This window comes from Podarcis raffonei, chromosome 4, assembly GCF_027172205.1.
Source record: "Podarcis raffonei isolate rPodRaf1 chromosome 4, rPodRaf1.pri, whole genome shotgun sequence".
Taxonomy (NCBI): domain Eukaryota; kingdom Metazoa; phylum Chordata; class Lepidosauria; order Squamata; family Lacertidae; genus Podarcis; species Podarcis raffonei.
Window position 1 is genome coordinate 63,537,568 of NC_070605.1, and position 18,761 is coordinate 63,556,328.

Sequence of the window (18,761 nt, forward strand, 5' to 3'; positions counted from 1 at the left end):
TGTTCATGAAGGACAATATGTAAATAAATGAAATAAAACCAGTAAATACTGTTAGGCATGAGAATCAAAAACCTTCCTATTGCACTATGCCATGTCTGTGCCACTGTCTTTCCACATTTGCTGTCAATGATATTTGGTGCATTAATTCAATCAGATATGTCTGTGATCTTTATTCATTAAACCTAATGTAGTAACATCTCACCAGAAACAGCACTGAGGACTCTGCGCCTCTGCTTGGTAGGCAAAATGAACAAAATTCACTATGGCTTAGTCACTAGACTCATCCCTGCTGGAGCTAAGAACTTTATCAGGAAGTTTTAGATGAAAATTGGTTAGCATTGGGTCAGCTGATACCATTTCCCTTCCAATAAGGTTAATAAATCTGGAGCAAGGGTCCAGTACTACAGACAGCTGCAGAGCTTGTTTGTTTAGAATTTCACAAAATCTCTGGTAAATGAGCCCCTCCAAGCCTGCTAGCTGCTTTGACTTATCCTCCAGGGATACGTCTATCCACGGGTAAGCATTTGCACACATACACCGACATGCATGCAGTGTCTGAATTTATCAGACTTCTGCATTTCTGTCCAACAGAAAGGACTGCTTCCGGCATTATCACAAAGCTTTTTGACTGCCCTTGCACTGAAGCAGTCTTCTGAAATTAGCCCAACTATGTGGCAGTCAGTCTGGCAGAAACCCTCAAGAGAAATTGTCAGCATTACTCTTAATTTTTTCTTTGGAGGCGTTGAGTGTGCGTGAAAGATATCAAACAGTTTCCATATGTGAAATACAAGACCAGTAGCCTGAGGAGGTTGTTGCTGAATGAATGTGCTTGCCGCAGTAGTGTGTTTATAATCCTAGCTATGTATGTCAGTATTGTAAAGGTCAAGACAAATGTGACCCAAGCCTCAGTTTAACTCATATATTGTGGTGCATTTAGCATTCATATACCTAAGTAAATGAAATAATATATGAAAATAGGAACTTTCTTATCTGAGAAAAGAAAGCACTATATAACAATATCACAGCCTGCTACCGCACATTGAGTTTGGGATTGCATAAGGGAAGCATTTTCCATTTGGCTTGGGGAGTGAGAGGGGGGAAGGGATGGCTTTTTGATCTCTTCCAATTTGATAGATCTCTTATCAGACATGCAGAGCCTTGTAAAAGAAGGCAAAACATGAACATCACCACAGAGTCTGTGACCCTAAAGTTGGGATGGGAATGATAATTACAAGTAGCTAAGGATGTAGAAACAGAACAGAAATGAGACTGTGCAACACTACAGATAGTCTCTGGGAGTAAAGGGGAGCAAACTAGCCTGCCTTGTGGCTTACTTCAATACAAGTGCTCTTTATAGTCAATAACTCTATTGTCGAAATTCTGCTCTATCTCAAGGATTCTCAAAAGCATTGAGAGCTCCCACAGATATAGAAGGATCCCCCCAGTAAAAAATTGTCACCTTCCATGAGTTGGAAGCAGTGCCGGATTCATGTATAAGCTATAGCTTAGAGCCCCACTCTCTTGCCCCCCCATATACTTTTTCTTAATTGTATTTCACTATTAATATACGTCTTCTTAATTGTATCTCAGTTCAACAATTACTTTGATAAAATACATATTTTGTTACATGCAAATGGCTTTAGATACCTATGAGCTCCATAAACTACCATAAAGGTAAAAGTAAAGGTATCCCTGCCCGTACGGGCCAGTCTTGACAGACTCTGGGGTTGTGCGCCCATCTCACTCAAGAGGCCGGGGGCCAGCACTATCCGGAGACACTTCCGGGTCACGTGGCCAGCGTGACAAGCTGCATCTGGCGAGCCAGCGCAGCACACGGAAACGCTGCTTACCTTCCCGCCAGTAAGCGGTCCCTATTTATCTACTTGCACCCGGGGGTGCTTTCGAACTGCTAGGTTGGCAGGCGCTGGGACCGAGCAACGGGAGCGCACCCCGCTGCGGGGATTTGAACCGCCGACCTTTCGATCGGCAAGCCCTAGGCGCTGAGGCTTTTACCCACAGCGCCACCCGCGTCCCAAACTACCATATAACATATATTCAACACAAAAAAACAGCGGCAATTTGTTGTTGACAAAGGACAGCTGGACATAGAAAGGGCCCCACTACCTTCAGTAGCTTAGGGGCTCATCAAACCTAAATCTGGCCCTAGCTGGAAGGCAATAGAAATGGCAACACAGGGTTGTGCTAATGCACTTGTACCCAATGCCTCACTCTTCACTAAGGCCTGAAGAAGGCCCAAGCAGATTCAGTAACACAGGAGGGAAGGTCTTGGTTTATAACACTATGTTGGTACATTAACTACCAGCCTATGTGTTTTGTTGCTGCAACAATTTTTAAAAATCAATTCAACATGTAATTAGACATATTGCTGAAGCTGCTACCATGCATATTCAAGCAACTTCTTTTATCCTGCCAAATGCCCATTGCTCGTCTTAACTATAACAAGATTAGTGTGCCATAGAGTTTAGAATGAATGCTAAGTACAATCAAAGTGCTCATGTATATCCCCCAGTGTCATGTACACCATCTTCTATCAACAGTGCCTTTCGGCTATTTACATTAGCCACACAGGGTATTCCCTATGAACAAGAATGAATGGACTGGAAGAAAAAGAAAAAAGGAAGATACAGAAACTGCTGAGCTGACATTTCATTCCCTATAGACATTTCACCTGACCTTGAGGTCATTATCCTTAAGTAAAAGAAAGGAAATGATCAAGTCCGTAGGATACTTGAATGTATATGAGACCATTATACTGTATTGGAAAAAGACATTATAGTCATATTTCATTGCCGTTAAGTCCCACTGAAATCAATGTTGCTTAAACATGCTTAACTGTGCTGGTTTGTGAAGCATGTGAAAGATGAAAATGAGGGACTAGGAGCCAGGGTGTTTGCATGTTTCACTAGCATATATGACCTCATTTTGACTGAATTAACATTAAGTTTAAAAATGCCAAGGAGTATTGTAACAATATGTTGCACAACTGGAAGTCATGAACAACATTTTCCCATGATTTTGCTTGGCACACCACACCCCGAAAATAATTGCCAGACCTTCCTTTGGTATTACGAATATTGTTTGACAGGCATCATTTGGCGTTCCACAAAAGAAGACAATTTTGCATTTGTGTCTCGCATCACAACTATCAAGAATCCAATCTTTGCATTTCTGTTATGCTTCCTGCTCTTAACCATGCTCAGGTGTTGGACTTAACATGAGAGTGATAAAACTGGGAAGAGGGCACAGAGGGTGCACACAAACCCTGACCCTAACATTCCTGGGCATACTGGATGCTTTTTAAACCTTTGTGAAATTACACAAATTACATGACAATTTGAAGAAGGTAGAAGCAAATAAAATTGTGTGTGCTTTGAACTCTGCAACTGGTTTCCAATTTGATCCCATAATGTCCCGTTTTTCCTTAAGATGCCCCTATTGTCATTGGAAAAGTGTTGGAGGGTGTGGAATAGGAAGTCCCTATTTTCATTAGACAAATGTTGGAGGGTATGGAAATTTAAGTTCATTCAGCTGAACATGCCAAGAACACCACTTCAATCCCTTCCTGAGCTGGAGCCCACAGGGACACTGCCAGGTAGGGTCTAGTATGTAGGTTCCCGTCCCCATTCCTTTCTCTCTGTGTTATAAGACTGTTTGAGGACAAATCCCTGAAGACTATTCAAGCCTCAACAGCATTCTTAAAGGTTTGGCTTAAAAAAATTCATACAAGATGATGTGTTCCGTTCTAATCAGATATTATCATATTAAAAACCTAAGCAACATTAATATGAAAGGAAATTACAAAGCCCAGTGCAAACCTTGTTAAATAAACTTTGATTACAATTAAAATGGAAGCCTAAAGCTACAATTTCACCTCTGGTGCCAGCAACACTTCACCTACCACCTGCTGTGGGAGCCTGACTGATACAATATACAATGCTCTCTATCTCTGTTCCTCAAAGGTAGAGTTGTATGATGAATATTAACAAATAAAGAAATGCACACATTCCACTACAACTTTTGAGCATCATACCTTTTTAGACACATAGCTCCTCCCTTCAATATTCCTTTCCTCCACCCAGTAGTCAGCATTCCATACCCACTGAGCATGCTCAGCCCTCATTTGGCTATTTTTCAAGTTTTTTTTTCCTTCTGGAAGGTGGCAATGTACACACTTGTCCTGTGCACACCCACCAAGAAGGAGAAACAGCTGGTAGTTAATTCATTATTGACAAAAGCATGCACTTAAAGCAGCTCTTAAGGTGCACTACCCACCCACTTCTGGCACCTTTGTAGCTGGCATTAACTTTCCCAGGTTCATGCCTGGCGAAGCAGCTGAAGCAACAGTGGGACCATGCCCACCCTGGGCTTATGTACCCTCCTGTCAGGAGCCAGCCAGCAGTACATCATGCCATGCGAGTTGGTGTTAACTCTTCATTAGCAAAAACATGATCAACACAGTAGTGGCAGGCAGTGGCATAGCATGGGTTGCCAGCACCCAGGCTCCTGCCCTTGGCCAGAGCATAGTCTGTATGCTGTAAGGAGACTGTATCTATAACTTTATGTAACTGAAACTGAATTATACTGTCTGTAAAGCAACTCTTAAGAGTCCCATAGACTGCAAAAATATCAAACCTATCCATTCTGAAGGAAATCAACCCTGAGTGCTCACTGGAAGAGTTTGGATTTGGATTTGATATCCCGCTTTATCACTACCCGAAGGAGTCTCAAAGCAGCTAACATTTTTCTTTCCCTTCCTCTCCCACAACAAACACTCTGTGAGGTGAGTGGGGCTGAGAGACTTCAAGAAGTATGACTAGCCCAAGGTCACCTAGCAGCTGCATGTGGAGGAGTGGAGACGCGAACCCGGTTCCCCAGATTACAAGTCTACCGCTCTTAACCAGTACACCACATTGGCTCTCTTAACCAGTACACCACACTGACAGATTCTGAAGCTGAGGCTCAAATACTTTGGATACCTCATGAGAAGAGAAGACTCCCTAGAAAAAACCTCTGATGTTGGGTAAGATTGAGGGCACAAGGAGAAAAGGACGACAGAGGACAAGATGGTTGGACAATGTTATAGAAGCGACCAACATGAATTTGACAAAACTCTGGGAGGCAGTGGAAGACAGGAATGCCTGGCATACTCTGGTCCATGGGGTCACGAAGAGTCGGAGACAACTAATCGACTAAACAACAACAACAAAAGCAACTGACTTTTCCTAGAACTGTTTGGTGTTTCACTGATCTTTTTGCACACTCCACTGGTCTTAGGATGGGCACTCTGCCCATGCCCCAACAGAGTTTGCCATATCACTGGGTGATGCCAATGAGCTTCTAGGCTCATAGACAATAAAGCGGCTTTCACAAATTAACTAAAAACATAAAAGCATAAATAATATAATCTTTAGACTTGTTTGCACATTACAACTATGTATGTCATATTTTCAAGCTGATATTTTTGAAGCTCATCTTATTTTTGACCTTTTCCAAAATGGCATCATTAGCTGATAACTCTCTTTACTTACTCTGGACCATCAATTATCCAAAGAAGTATGGTTAAGAAACTGAAAAAGCAGGGGAAACATTCCTGGCATAGATATGTGGCCAATAGGCTGTTGTTGCCAAGCCCTATCCTAACTCATTTGGAATATACGCATGGAAAGCTTTTACTGTCTTCAAAAATTCAAGCAAATGCTTTTGAATTTAAGAAAAGGAATATGTGCCACTGAAATCCACTGCAAAACTGCACAGTTAATAACTATTCAGAATCACACAGCTAGCGCTGTCACACATAGAAATAAGAAATAGTAACTAGGTTTTTCTTACAGACTTGCATAGTCAACAATTAAAGCTGTGGATAGTAAATTGATCAAATTTGCAGAAGACATCAAGCTGGGTAGTGTTGCATATTCCATACAATGTAGTAACATTCAAAGTTCCTGCTGCAATTTAAAATTATGTAAGAACCAGGACATTCAGGTTATACAAGATAAGAAAGAAGAAAAGAATAATAATGTTGTGCCCAAAATTTCTCCTAGCTCAGTCGGTAGAGCGTGAGACTCTTAATCTCAGGGTTGTGGGTTTGAGCCCCATGTTGTGTGAAACATTTCTGCATTTCAGAGAGTTGGACTAGAAGACCTTTGTGGTCCCTTCCAACTCTATAACTCTACTGAACTGTTCCCCATCAATTTATGAAAAAAGAACGTGCATTCAAAAACTATCAATGGGGAGAGAAAATTTCAGTGAAATTCTCATGGTTTCCGTTGTACTGCTACTTTTAGTTTGCGATTGTCCTCTCATTCTACAAACCAGTGGTCTGCCTTCTGCAGCTTTCCATTGTGCCCATCTTTCCTGAAATCCCTATAATGTCCTCAGCTGGATTTTCCTATAACCATGGGAAGGCTACCTACAGTATACCTAACAGCTGCCCTTAAAACAAACAAACACTTGATGACTTATACTTTTAAAGAAATCAGCACAAAGCTCATTTTGGTTTGGTTTTGTTTCAGTAAACAAAAGGACTTTCCTTAAAAACAAACCAGCAACTAATCCTAGTTGCCCAGTATCCAACCTTCATTTACAACTCAGGGGATGTAACTTATCATATGTGGCTTTTTCAGATTCTGAAGCACAGGCAGCTGGGGAGGCTGCAAAGTGATAGAGTCATGTTTAATAGAAAGAAAGAAAATGTCCATGCCATCCACAGCCACCTAGCAATGATAGCATAAACTCAACCCCACACCCACCAAAACTTTAAAGTGCTTCCAAAAAGAGACAGAAAAATGGAAACCTCTTTTACAGTGGAAGAAAACCTTTGAGAAGTTGGAGGGTAAGTACACAGGTAAAGTAAAGGTAAAGGGACCCCTGACCATTAGGTCCAGTTGTGACCGACTCTGGGGTTGCGGCACTCATCTCGCTTTATTGGCTGAGGGAGCTGGCGTACAGCTTCTGGGTCATGTGGCCACTGGAGCGGCACCTATTGATCTACTTGCACTTCGACGTGCTTTCGAACTGCTAGGTTGGCAGGAGCAGGGACCGAGCAATGGGAGCTCACCCTGTCATGAGGATTCGAACTGCTGACCTTCTGATCGGCAAGTCCTAGGCTCTGTGGTTTAACCCACAGCGCCACCCGCGTCCCAGGTAGATGAGTCTAAAAAGTGATGGTGGCTCCTTTACCAGAAGTAATGTTCACCCATGGGCTATCTGACACTCAAGTGTCACATTGGTTTCCAGATGTGAACTATATTGGCATTATTTTCAGCTCTCCTACCCCACTACTACTCCAACTGTGAACTACAATGCAATGCTACAGTGTGTGTGTAAAATAAGCCATTTTCAGTTTAACTCGCAGATGATTCTCTGCCAAGAAATGCAAAAGAGTACTGGACTTCATAACAGTAAAACAGTACTGGCATTATCTAGTCTTCTGCATTCACACTTTTGGCTCTACAGACTGAGTAAGGTTCAAAGAAGAGCAATGAAAATAGCAATTTACTTGAAATTCCACATAGTAATTTTTACAATATAAAGAATATATAAAGGAACTGAACTGGGTCTCTGGGAAAAAGAAGATGGAAGGAAAATGTACATGAATAAACCAGGCTTTCCCCCAACTTAGTAATGAGAGTAGAAAATGAAAGTAATAGGAAGACATATTAAAAACTAGGAAGTACAAACAGAAAGTGTCCAAACAACTCACAGTGTAATCCTAAATGGGGTCGTGGAACAGCTAAGTGGGGAATCTAGTCTTGCTGACTTGTGACAATCAGACTTGATGTGAGCTGGTTCTTTCTTCATTTTCACAATGCCAGCTGCAGGCTGATGTAGCTGACTGGAAGGAAGATTGGACCCCTTAATGATCTCCAGGGTTTGGGATGCAGTGCCCCACCCCAGAAATGCCCTGTTTCTGCTTGCTACCACAAGCAGAAGAATGACCAGTGGTAGCTTTCCACATTCCTGGGGACATCTGGGGCCTCAGCTACTGCACAGCCTGCCACCACCAGGGTTCCCCTACCATGGTGGAGAACCAGTATACACCATGTTAATCTTTATAGCCATCAGCATTGCGTGGGGCAGAGTTAGAATTGCACTCTCAATAACCCAAATGGCATTGAATAGTTTTGTTTTTCCCCCATGCAGACTAACATTACCACAAGTAACTGTTTTGGGCCTTGATTTATACAAATGTATTGCAGTGTCATCATCTATATTTTTAAGGCTCATTTTAAATATGCCACATTTCCAATAAATCAATCATTATATCTTCATCTGCAACCCCTGTTCTATTGTGTGTTAACTTTTGCAATACTCCCATTTACTGACTCATTTATTACTATTTTTCTATCTAGAAAAAAAAGTTGGTTAGTTTGTTACTGATTCCCTCCCCCACATCTTCTTTGGAAAGAGCTTTTATCTTAGGGACCTATTACAATCCATCTCAATACATTACCAGAGTGGATGAGTCATTCCTAGAAGTTTCTGTAGTCTGTAGGCTGAAAAGTTTGAAATTTCTAATTACATATTTCCCCATAGCAAATTAGACTGAGCTACACACATTAGATTTTAATAGACCAAGTACTTATTGGTTGAAATGATAGGAGGTGTCAGCTATCCAAAGTAAGGACGGTTTTCTATTTTTTAAGAAGCCATAAAAACATGGAAAACAAGTTGTGTCCTTGTGAGAGATTGTGATCCAAGTTGTCATGAGAGATGGTTGCTTCCTAGCGCTCACTGAGGGTACGGTATGTCCTTATAGTAACCTTGAGCAAATATTTCAGTCCGTACCTGTCCCTCAGAGATTGGGCAGTTGCACTGTCTCAACCTGCCTGCCTCAACCATTATACAGACTTCGGCAGGTAACAAAGGAAGCTGAGCCATACCAGGTCAGACCATAGTAGACTGTACTAAGTAAGCAGCAAGTCTTCTGGTCTTAAGCAAAGATCTTCCACAGAAACTGGTTCTTAATAATAATAATAATAATAATAATAATAATAATAATAATAATTTATTATTTGTACCCCGCCCATCTAGCTGGGTTTCCCCAGCCACTCTGGGCGGCTTCCACAGAGACCAAAAATACACTAAAATGTCACACATTAAAAACTTCCCTGAACAGGGCTGCCTTAAGATGTCTTCTGAATGTCAGGTAGTTGTTTATCGCTTTGACATCTGATGGGAGGGCGTTCCACAGGGCGGGGGCCACTACCGAGAAGGCCCTCTGTCTGGTTCCCTGTAGCTTTGCTTCTCGCAATGAGGGAACCACCAGAAGGCCCTCGGTGCTGGACCTCAGTGTCTGGGCAGAATGATGGGGGTGGAGACGCTCCTTCAGGTATACTGAACCAAGGCCGTTTAGGGCTTTAAAGGTCAACACCAACACTTTGAATCCTGGATATTTTGCATGTGGTATATCACTCAACTATCCTTGCTCCCCAAAGCACAGAAGTTTTGCAAGTATGTTTGGCCTATACAATACTATAATAATTCAAAATGAATGAATAAAAGGAAAGCCTTTTTTTCAGGTTTTGCAAAAAAAAAGTTGTGCCACACTAAGAACTGTGAAGCTACCATTTAACTGAAGGAATAGTAGGGGATATTTTAAGTCTTAACTATTCAAACAGTTGGCACATGTATGGACTGTACAAATGCGTGCGTGTGCGCACACATATATAACTCAATGGAAACAATGTTTTTTCACAATATGACAGTCACAGTATTGCTAGCTTCCCATTGATAAGGAATGTCTGAGTACACGAAACAGTCTAAGGAATACATATGCTTTTTGGATCACTCCCTTTTATTTCAGTGGAAGGAGATGGTCAGTAAACATAACAGAAGGCATCTGCAGATCACCCCTGCCTAGTCAACTGGGTAGTAAAACTGTTATGGGTGGGGTACTAGACCTTTCCCACCAGCTGTAGATCATAGGCTAATAGTGCGTGTGTTCAGCTCATGCAACAATATGCACGTGCTACAAATGGCAGCATGTGCCACAACACTGACCAGCCTTGTTTTGTAGTTGCATTGTAGTCAACTGGCAATAGGACAATGAAGCAGAACAAAAGCATCCAGTGTCTAAAACTGTATGCAACAGTATGAGTAGATATCTTTCATGGAAGAGAAAAAGTTGCATTCCTAGACTGTCCAGGCACAAAGGCTATTCATTTATTAGCTGCTACGACTGAAATGTCATATGTGGAAGCAATATTCATCTTTTCCCTAAACACTGTTTATAAAAAGCATATCAAATCAATGAAAGCATTCATTATAACTTCATACCTCCTGTGGCCTCTCTCTAATCTATATTTATTTACACTGCAGAAGTCAAATGCACACATAATTGAATTGGTGAATTAGAGTGCCTCCTCCTTCCTCCTCCTCTCTCCCTTGCTTCAGACTCCCATTGAAAGACATACAGAGAGAGAGAGAGAGAGAGAGAGAGAGAGAGAGAGAGAGAGAGAAAGTATACCCATACAAATATAACTAACCCAACAAACTGCAATTTTTGTTTCAGGGTCTTCAGTGTAAATGTTTCATTCCCTATCCCCTATGCATGATGGATGGTCATAAGATAGAGGCTTACAAATGAAAATGCTGACACAATCTTATCTAGAGCTGTGCAAATGGTGCTGCTGCTATAATTACACTTTATAACTTAAGCAACACTTGATAAGTTGCTACTTTTTAATCATATTAATCAGGACTTGGATGTTTCAATTGCCATAAATTATAAAAGAGAGGAGTCTACTCTGTAGAAATGGGAGGTTGGCCAAGCACTAAAAATTATATCGGTTATAAAATATAAAAATAGATGAATACACTTTACTGCAAACAAAGCAGATCAAAATACAGAAAAGTACTTTGGTAATTAGCTATATTTTGTTTCAACAGCAGAACACAGAGTTAAGTAATTTCACGTTATACTCGAGATGCACATTACCCCAGTATCTACCAACAGATTATTCCATGCAAGTTTAATCAGAAATTTGCCTGAGGAATCTTATTCAAATCAATTGGCTGTGATTTACTATCACCCATAGATCAAGTCTGCTAAACAACAGGGAAACAAATTCTTAATCTTTCTTATCAAAAAGGAGTCACTGCAATTTTCTTTATGCCCTTGTTTTTAGAATCAGAGTTTCTATCTATCACTGCAGAAACCTGAAGGCCTAATTCTTTTTCAGGCTGACATTGATGACAAAATTAGTATTGACTTTACCGGCCCTTGAATTGTATCCTGGGTAGGCAAGGTTAAATAATATTTCTTTTTGTAAAGTTGAGAAGCAGTTTCCTGCATATCAGAAGAATATCCTATACACATCTTACACCAGCTGTTTGTACAACATGGTACATTATGCAAAATATACATTAAAGATCATGAAAGCAAGGGTCAAATTGAATGTCAATCCAATTCAGTGCACAGCTGGTGCACCTAAATTATGGAAATCAATGAGTTAATAGGCCAGTGGAAATCAATGAGTTAATATCCTTGCAAATATTCTTATGATTTATGAATATATTCTTAATTATAAAGCCTTCCTTGTCTCACACCCTCCAATACTGCTTCCTTGAATAATTGCTCTCACAAAATACTTGGTTTGTTACAGGTCCTCTAGAGAATTGTTGCTCTGATGTAAGCAGCACAGGAAACCCTATAAGTAATTAAAGAATGAGAGTGTACACAGTGAATCGGAAGGGGGAAAGAGAGAAGTGTCAGAGAGAATTTCCAGCGTTAGGAACATTTCTGAAAATTACAAGACAGATCCTAATGCAAGGGAGTTGCCATAGTGCTATTCTGACCCCTGAAGGATGGAAACAGGAGTTAATTTCCTATCTGTATTTTCCAATCACTTAATATATTCCATGAATGCCAAGCCCTACCCTGCATTAGTGCAATCTATTAGTGTCTGCCTCTCACTGCCCCCCCCTCGAGAGAGAAGACACAAAATGATGAACCAGTTTAAAATAGAGATGTGTAAAGTGGGTTGCTGGAAGACCAAGGTCCCCATCTGTTAATAAGCTGTGTGTACCTTTTGCAAAGTTCTTGAGAACTGGCTATGCCTTCTGCTTGACTAAGAAGAGGTGGTTGATGCATCTCAAACACTGCAGATCCCGTTTTCTCACTTCTCTCTAACCTATCTATTCTACACTGTCCCCCCCCCTTTTTTTGACACATGGAACCTACATGGTGCAAGAACATGGCTTATGTCTTGGTTAGATAATTTATTTCACAGATTCCTAAATGGAGGAAGAAGGTTCTATACAGTTGTGTGTGTGCTTTCCATGGTTCTCTTCTGGGGAGAAACTCTATTTGGCCAACGTCAGTTCTATTTGGATAACAGTAGTAGTTGTGCTGGTAACTTTTCCTCATTGAAAGGTAGTCCCTTTTGTAAAGGATATATCAGAACAATGCCATGCTGCCCTCATTTAAACACATGGAATCATCCACCTTTGATCTTGCCTTGAGTTTTATGTAATCACACTTCTCTGTGCTCACAATTACCTCGCCACCATCCTGCCTTTCAAAGGTGACAGCTGTCAGTCATGCCGAGGCACAACTCTTGGTTCTATTTTGAAACTGAAAAGGGAGGCTAGGAGGATGCTGGACCAGCAGATACCTTCCCTAAAATCGCCAAGCTGCTGCTTACAGTTTTCAAAGTTAATAACCAGCTAAAGCTTCATGGCACATTTCCTGCCACCAAGACAAGTGGTGACCTAACACCTTCAACAATCAGAGGGAGTCTAACATTAGACACGTTTTGGAAATCGAAAGAGAAGCTTCTGTTGCTCTAAAGGAGCTTTCACCTGGGTGTGGCTGCCCTTCCATTCAACTCCCCCCCCCCCATTTAATTTACAACTCATTCCTCTTTAACCTTTTCAAGGAGAACTTCTGCAACAGTGATGGGGTTTAAAAAAATAAATAAAACTAATGCGTCCCTCGGAACAGGTGTGGCTGAGTTAATCACGGTGATTCTCTGATGCTACTGTCCCGAAGAGAACTGTGCTGAGGAAGGCGGGGGGGGGGTCTCAGCTCTTCCACAATAGCAAAAAATGACTCTCTCTCTCCATTCCGTCGACGGTAGCCATCCAAAGTTAACTCAAGTGATTGATACACTGTATGATTATGTTATTAGATGCAATCAAGTTACATAATCATCGATTATGCACAGCTACATCTATCTTCCTCCATATCCAGCTGCAACCTCCCCTCCCATCCATAATGCATGAACCATCATCAGCTGCACATGGGAGTCTATATTCCAGCACACACTATAGAACTTTAGCATTGCAGTGCATTGCATTGTACCACGTCATCACTATTGATTCCCACAGTCACTCCCCCCTCCCCCTGATCCAAATGCATTTTGCAGAGAAAGGTTTAACAGTGGGCATCGCTCGGTGTGGAGGGAATTCCAGTTTATTTCATCTCCACCCCACAGTTAAGTGCCCTGTGCCCATCTTGCCCCCAGCCAGCTGCAGGTAAGGCTGTGGCGAGATCCGATCTCTCCTTTCCCAGATCGCCAGCGCCTTTGCACGTGGCTGGGTCTTAAGGTGTCAAGAAGACATCAAGTTACCGGGCGAAAAAGGAAAACGCCTCTCTCAAAAGCAGGTGGGGGGGCGGGGGGACAAAAGCCACCGAGGACAACCTGAAACAATTTCAGCATCCTGGTAGCTCCTGCTACCCTTCAGGTTAGCTCCTGACGCCCCCGGTGCTAAATCCACGAGCAAACACATGAACCCTCTAGAACTAAAGCCTCACCGTGCCAAAATAAATCCAGATTGGCGCTTTAAAGTTCAGCAACTTGAACCAAAATAATAAAAAATAAAACAAAATGAGGGCTCTCTGTCTCCGTTGCAGCTCCAAGCGAATGCTGCACAGAGTTGGGGGAAAATATATAAATAAATAAATGGCCTCATCTTTGAACCGAGAGATGGGAGCCCATTTCATGTTAAATAGGTTCCATCACCGGGGGCTTCTGTGACTGCTGTAGATCCCTTTGAGCCAGAAAAGGGGGAAACCGGGATGGTGGTGGGGTGGGAGCAAGGAGGAAGCCTGTTTGCTCAGACTGCATTCAGGCCGATCTCCCACATCAAGGAGGCATGGTTGGGGGGGGGGGGAGAGAGAGACCTTGCTCGGGCTTTGATTTATCGCAAAATGCACTCTCAGAAATACCTACTGCAGTTGTTCCTCTGAACTGCCAATAACGACGAGATCTTTCCCCCCCTCCCCCTATAGATATATATAAAAATCCCCCCACCCCCCTCATCAGTGTAATGCAGCAATCGGGAAAAGTAGTCTTTTCAGTTGCAAGCTACCAAGTTTAGCAACGCCTCCGAGGGGCTTTTATTTTTATATAGCTTTCTATGCATATATACGAAGAGGAAGAAAAATGAGCTTACCCACCACAGTCTTGCAAAATAGTCGTCTCCTTGTATCAGTCAGTAAGGTAATTGCTGGTCATCACAATGCGTAGTCAAGGAATCCACGATTAAAAAAAAACAACAACAGGAAAAAAACCAGAAAAACCCAAAACTCCTCCGGGTTCTTTTCCCTTTTCGCTGCTAGCAATTAAGACGAGGGAGAAGATGCCCATTCACGAGTGCCAAGTTCACCATCCAAGCAGATAATTCCATATAGAGCTCAAGATCCGTGGCCAGATTCGCCTCCTGCGAGTTCTCAAAGTGGCCAGGTTGCTCGCGCGGATGGTACAATCCAGGTGGGAAGCAGAAATTAAAATTAGAAGACGGGAAGAAGAGCGAGAGGGAGAAGGAGAAGGAGCTGGCTCAGAAGGGGGGAAAGCCAGAGGGAGAGATGGATAACCCCAGAAGTCCGCGAGCTCTTGGACAAGGAAAGGAGTCCTGGCTTGTGAGCATGGAGCCTTCTCAAAGCCCCTCGATGCACCTGGAGAAATCCCAACGCCACCATGCAGTCCCCGGGAAGCAGGAATCCGAGGGAGATTTCACAAGTATCCTACAATCACCGATCCGACGGGGTTTTCCTGGTACTGTACCGCTATGTGGAAAGCACACACGGCTCCTGCTGTTGGAGAGGAAGTCTCCTGGGTCCTAAAACTCTCAAATCGGCACAGAGGGGATTTTTTCCCCTCCCTTAAAAAATATATTGGAAGGAAAGGAAGGAGAGGGCAGGGGGAGGGAAATCCCACAGTTGTCGGTTTGCCCTGAATGATGCAAATCTTCTGTGCAAATGACAAGTGCACCAACCCCAAGGAGCAGGTCGTGATGAATTAAAGGGAATCCAGCCCAAATATCCTAAGGAAGAGAAAGGGAGGGAGGGAGGGAGGGACGAAGGCAGAGAGGGAGCGTGTGTGTGTGAGAGCGAGAGAGAGAGAGAGAGAAAGAGAGAGAGAGAGAAACTGCAATGCATAAACGATTCCAGTGTTTCTACAAGATCGGCTCATTTGATTGAATGCATTCTCTGCTTTGCTGCAAGTCATAAAGAAGGTACTGTTACTGCCACCCAATGGATACTTTAGTACTAGCCAATCCACAGTCAACTGCCTCTCTGCAAAGCATTAGAGAGGAGACTGATTTGAAGGGGGGGCAGGCGGCGGGCGGGTGAGGGACAGGAGAGAAGTCATTTCTGCCTACTACCGCTGCCAAGGACACACATTATCACCCACAGCTCCTCTGCCCACTTTTCCATGGGGCTTGGGAGGCTGGAGATCCAGCACAAGCTAATCCAAAAAGCTTGTATACCAAGTCCTACACTGGTCGGTGGTTGTGTTCTCTTCTCTCCCTCCCTCCATGAAATTTCCCAAGTGAAGGGTTGTTTTAAAAACGATGATGCATTATCTATTCTTGGTTGGATTTGTGTGTGTGTGTGTGTGTGTGTCTATAAAGCAAACTGTGGGCCTTGCTGTTGCCATGGGATCTTCTTTGTACAAACTCTCTGAACTGTGTGGGAACAGTGCTGGTTGTGGGGTTTTTTTGATGTATTTTTTTTAAAAAACTCTTTTTATAAACTCTCTTTCTCTCTACCACCCCTTTAAAAATTCTGAAAATAGGTAAGAAGAATCTTGCTGCATTGTTACCAATTAAGACTAACAGGAGCTGCAAGGTGTATCTAATTAGGAATTTTAATTACTTCACCAAAAACAGAAAGGTTCAGTTGCAGATGTCTGGAGCATCAAACAACTGCTCTGCGAAATTTTACACTTAGTTTTTTTCATCCGCCTCCTTTATTCCTCACCCCCCTAAATCTAGATATAGATAGAGAAGGCAGTGAGGCCTTCTACATGAGTAAATGTGTGTGGGAGGTGGGGAAGAGAGGGAAGCCGGAAGGCGAACTCTTGCAAGCCTGGGGGTGGGAGGTGATCATAAAAATCAATGGGACTTCTGAGTAAACATAGGCTCAAGCTATAAGAATGCCTAGGTGATTCATATTATGCTACATTGGTAATATTCTGTAAAAGGACTAGGCTTGCCTCCATTTTGGTAGCAGGGCTCCTGTATCTAGCAGGCAGAAATTCAACAGGTGAAGCTCTACTTGATAGATGGAGGCTCCAATGGAGAAAGCACCTGTTAAATGGCTGCCATGGCACAGTATGTAGCAGCTGCATTGAGGCAAGCTTTTCTCATTGCAATGGTAAGAAAAGCTCTACCAATTGACTGTTCAGCTGGCATGCAGCATTTGATGTACCAGCCCTGCCTTATGCGAGCGTGTAAATACGCAACAGACCAATGAGGATACACAGATTGCACTACTGCTACTACACTATGAGCTCCCAGGGCAGAGCAAAATTTTATTGACGGGCTGTAACTTAGTGGCATAGCATATATGCTTTGTAAAAAGAAGTAGAGCTATAGTTAGGAACTTTTAGACTCTGAACATTATGATCTTATGGCCCCTTCCTTTAGATGTTAGTGTGTACTGTGGCATAGTGGTTAGAATGTCGGACCAGGGTTCAAATCCCTAGCCAACCATGAAGCTCAATGGCGACCTCAGGCCTGTAACTGCTTCAAAGGGTTGTTGTGGGGGATTAACATCAACCAATGGAGGAGGAGGAGAACCCACTTATGCCATCTTAAAGCTGCTTGAAGAAAAAGTGGGGTATAACTGCAATAAATAATATTGCTTCACTTATTTCAAAGAGCAGCTCCACTTATTTCAAAGAGCAGCCAGCGCTGTTCTTTGTGGAGCCCTCCATAACTGGAAGCCCCAGATAGAAATGTAAGAGAACAGAGTAGGAGATAAAAGAATTGCCAGTATCTGTAACAGAACCACCTTCTTCCTGGATATTAGTTATAGAATTAGAACCATGGTGAAACCATGAAATCAATGGGCTTCAGTTAACTGGCTCTAATGGGTCTACTCTGAGGAAGAATAATAATGGCTATTATCCCATAATTATTAATTATCATGCTTAACTTTCTAATAAACTTGGTTTCCCATCTACTGCAGCATCTGAGAGGAATTTTCATTTAAGCAACTATGGGAGTGGTTGGGCAGGGAGGCCAACAGAAGGTGGAGCCACAACCAATAACATGTGGGGCCAACTATTTCTAGTCTTGCTCCCATCCTTTTCTATGATGAGTTTCACAAAGACAACACTGGTGCTGACAAGGGGTAAGCTGGCAGGCAGTGCCTTTCCCTGGATTGGTTGTAAATGAGAAGGCAGGCATTTGGGGGCTGGCTGAGGGCAAACTGAGCATGGTGGGACAGTGTCCATTTCATTCCAACAGACTCCGCCACTGTATGGGACCAAAATGCATGTATAACAGTTCTATCTATCTATCTATCTATCTATCTATCTATCTATCATCTATCTATCTATCTATCTATCTATCATCTATACAATTGGCCACCACAGATGGAATAACTCAAAACTTAAATACTATGCACTTTGACTTAGGGGCCAGGAGAGGAGGGGGAGGTGCTTCAGGCAGCAAAATTTCCTGTTACTACCATCTGTTTCAGGATTTGGGTGGCGTTGTGGGTTAAACCACAAAGCCTAGGGCTTGTTGATCAGAAAGTTGGCAGTTTGAATCCCCACGACAGGGTGAGCTCCTGTTGCTCGGTCCCAGCTCCTGCCAACATAGCAGTTTGAAAGCACGTCAAAGTGCAAGTAGATAAATAGGTACCGCTCCGGCGGGAAGGTAAATGGCGTTTCTGTGCGCTGCTCTGGTTTGCCAGAAGCGGCTTAGTCATGCTGGCCACATGACCCAGAAGCTGTACGCCAGCTCCCTCAGCCAATAAAGTGAGATGAGTGCCGCAACCCCAGTCAGTGCCGTGACTGGACCTAATGGGCAGGGGTCCCTTTACCTTTACCATCTATTCCGTACTGCAGCTGATGAATGTCAATCAAATCACCCCCAAATTATGGTTCTACATTTCAGCCCCTTTTCCTATATTTCTTCCCCCTTTGAAGATTCATTGCTCTGAAGCTTTGACAGAATCAGTTTTATTCTGTCCCCTTTAAAAACGTTGCTGTGTTTGATACTAAAATAATATGTAATGTAATGTCATTTTCTTTGATGTGTGTGTAAGTTATATGGCAACAAAACGCTTGATCTTAGGCCTTCTGTTCAAGACTGTTCTATCTTTTTTGATTGGGCTTTCAATTAAGGATGAGTGGGATCCCCCCAGATCCACTTAGTTATCGTTCCACCATTCTGTTATGCTTTGGGTTGTGCTCTGATTATCTTCTGGCAAAATAGAATAAAATGTTGATGAAATGTGTGTCTGTGTCACCCTACTTTTCCAGAAGAAGTAGAAAAAT

The 18,761-nt window shown here is 42.6% G+C and overlaps 1 protein-coding gene across 3 annotated transcripts in view; it reads right to left on the reverse strand.

Moving 5' to 3' along the window:
• The window catches only part of IL1RAPL1 (interleukin 1 receptor accessory protein like 1), a 652,770-nt gene extending 637,298 nt beyond the window's left edge, over nucleotides 1–15,472 (reverse strand). The window contains exon 1 of one of the 3 annotated variants that reach the window (XM_053386980.1): nucleotides 14,422–15,472. The gene's annotated coding sequence lies outside the window, so the exon portion shown is untranslated. The remainder of the gene's footprint in view (nucleotides 1–14,421) is intronic. The other 2 variants (XM_053386978.1, XM_053386977.1) reach the window with 2 other exon arrangements.
• Between the last annotated feature and the right edge of the window lie 3,289 nt (nucleotides 15,473–18,761).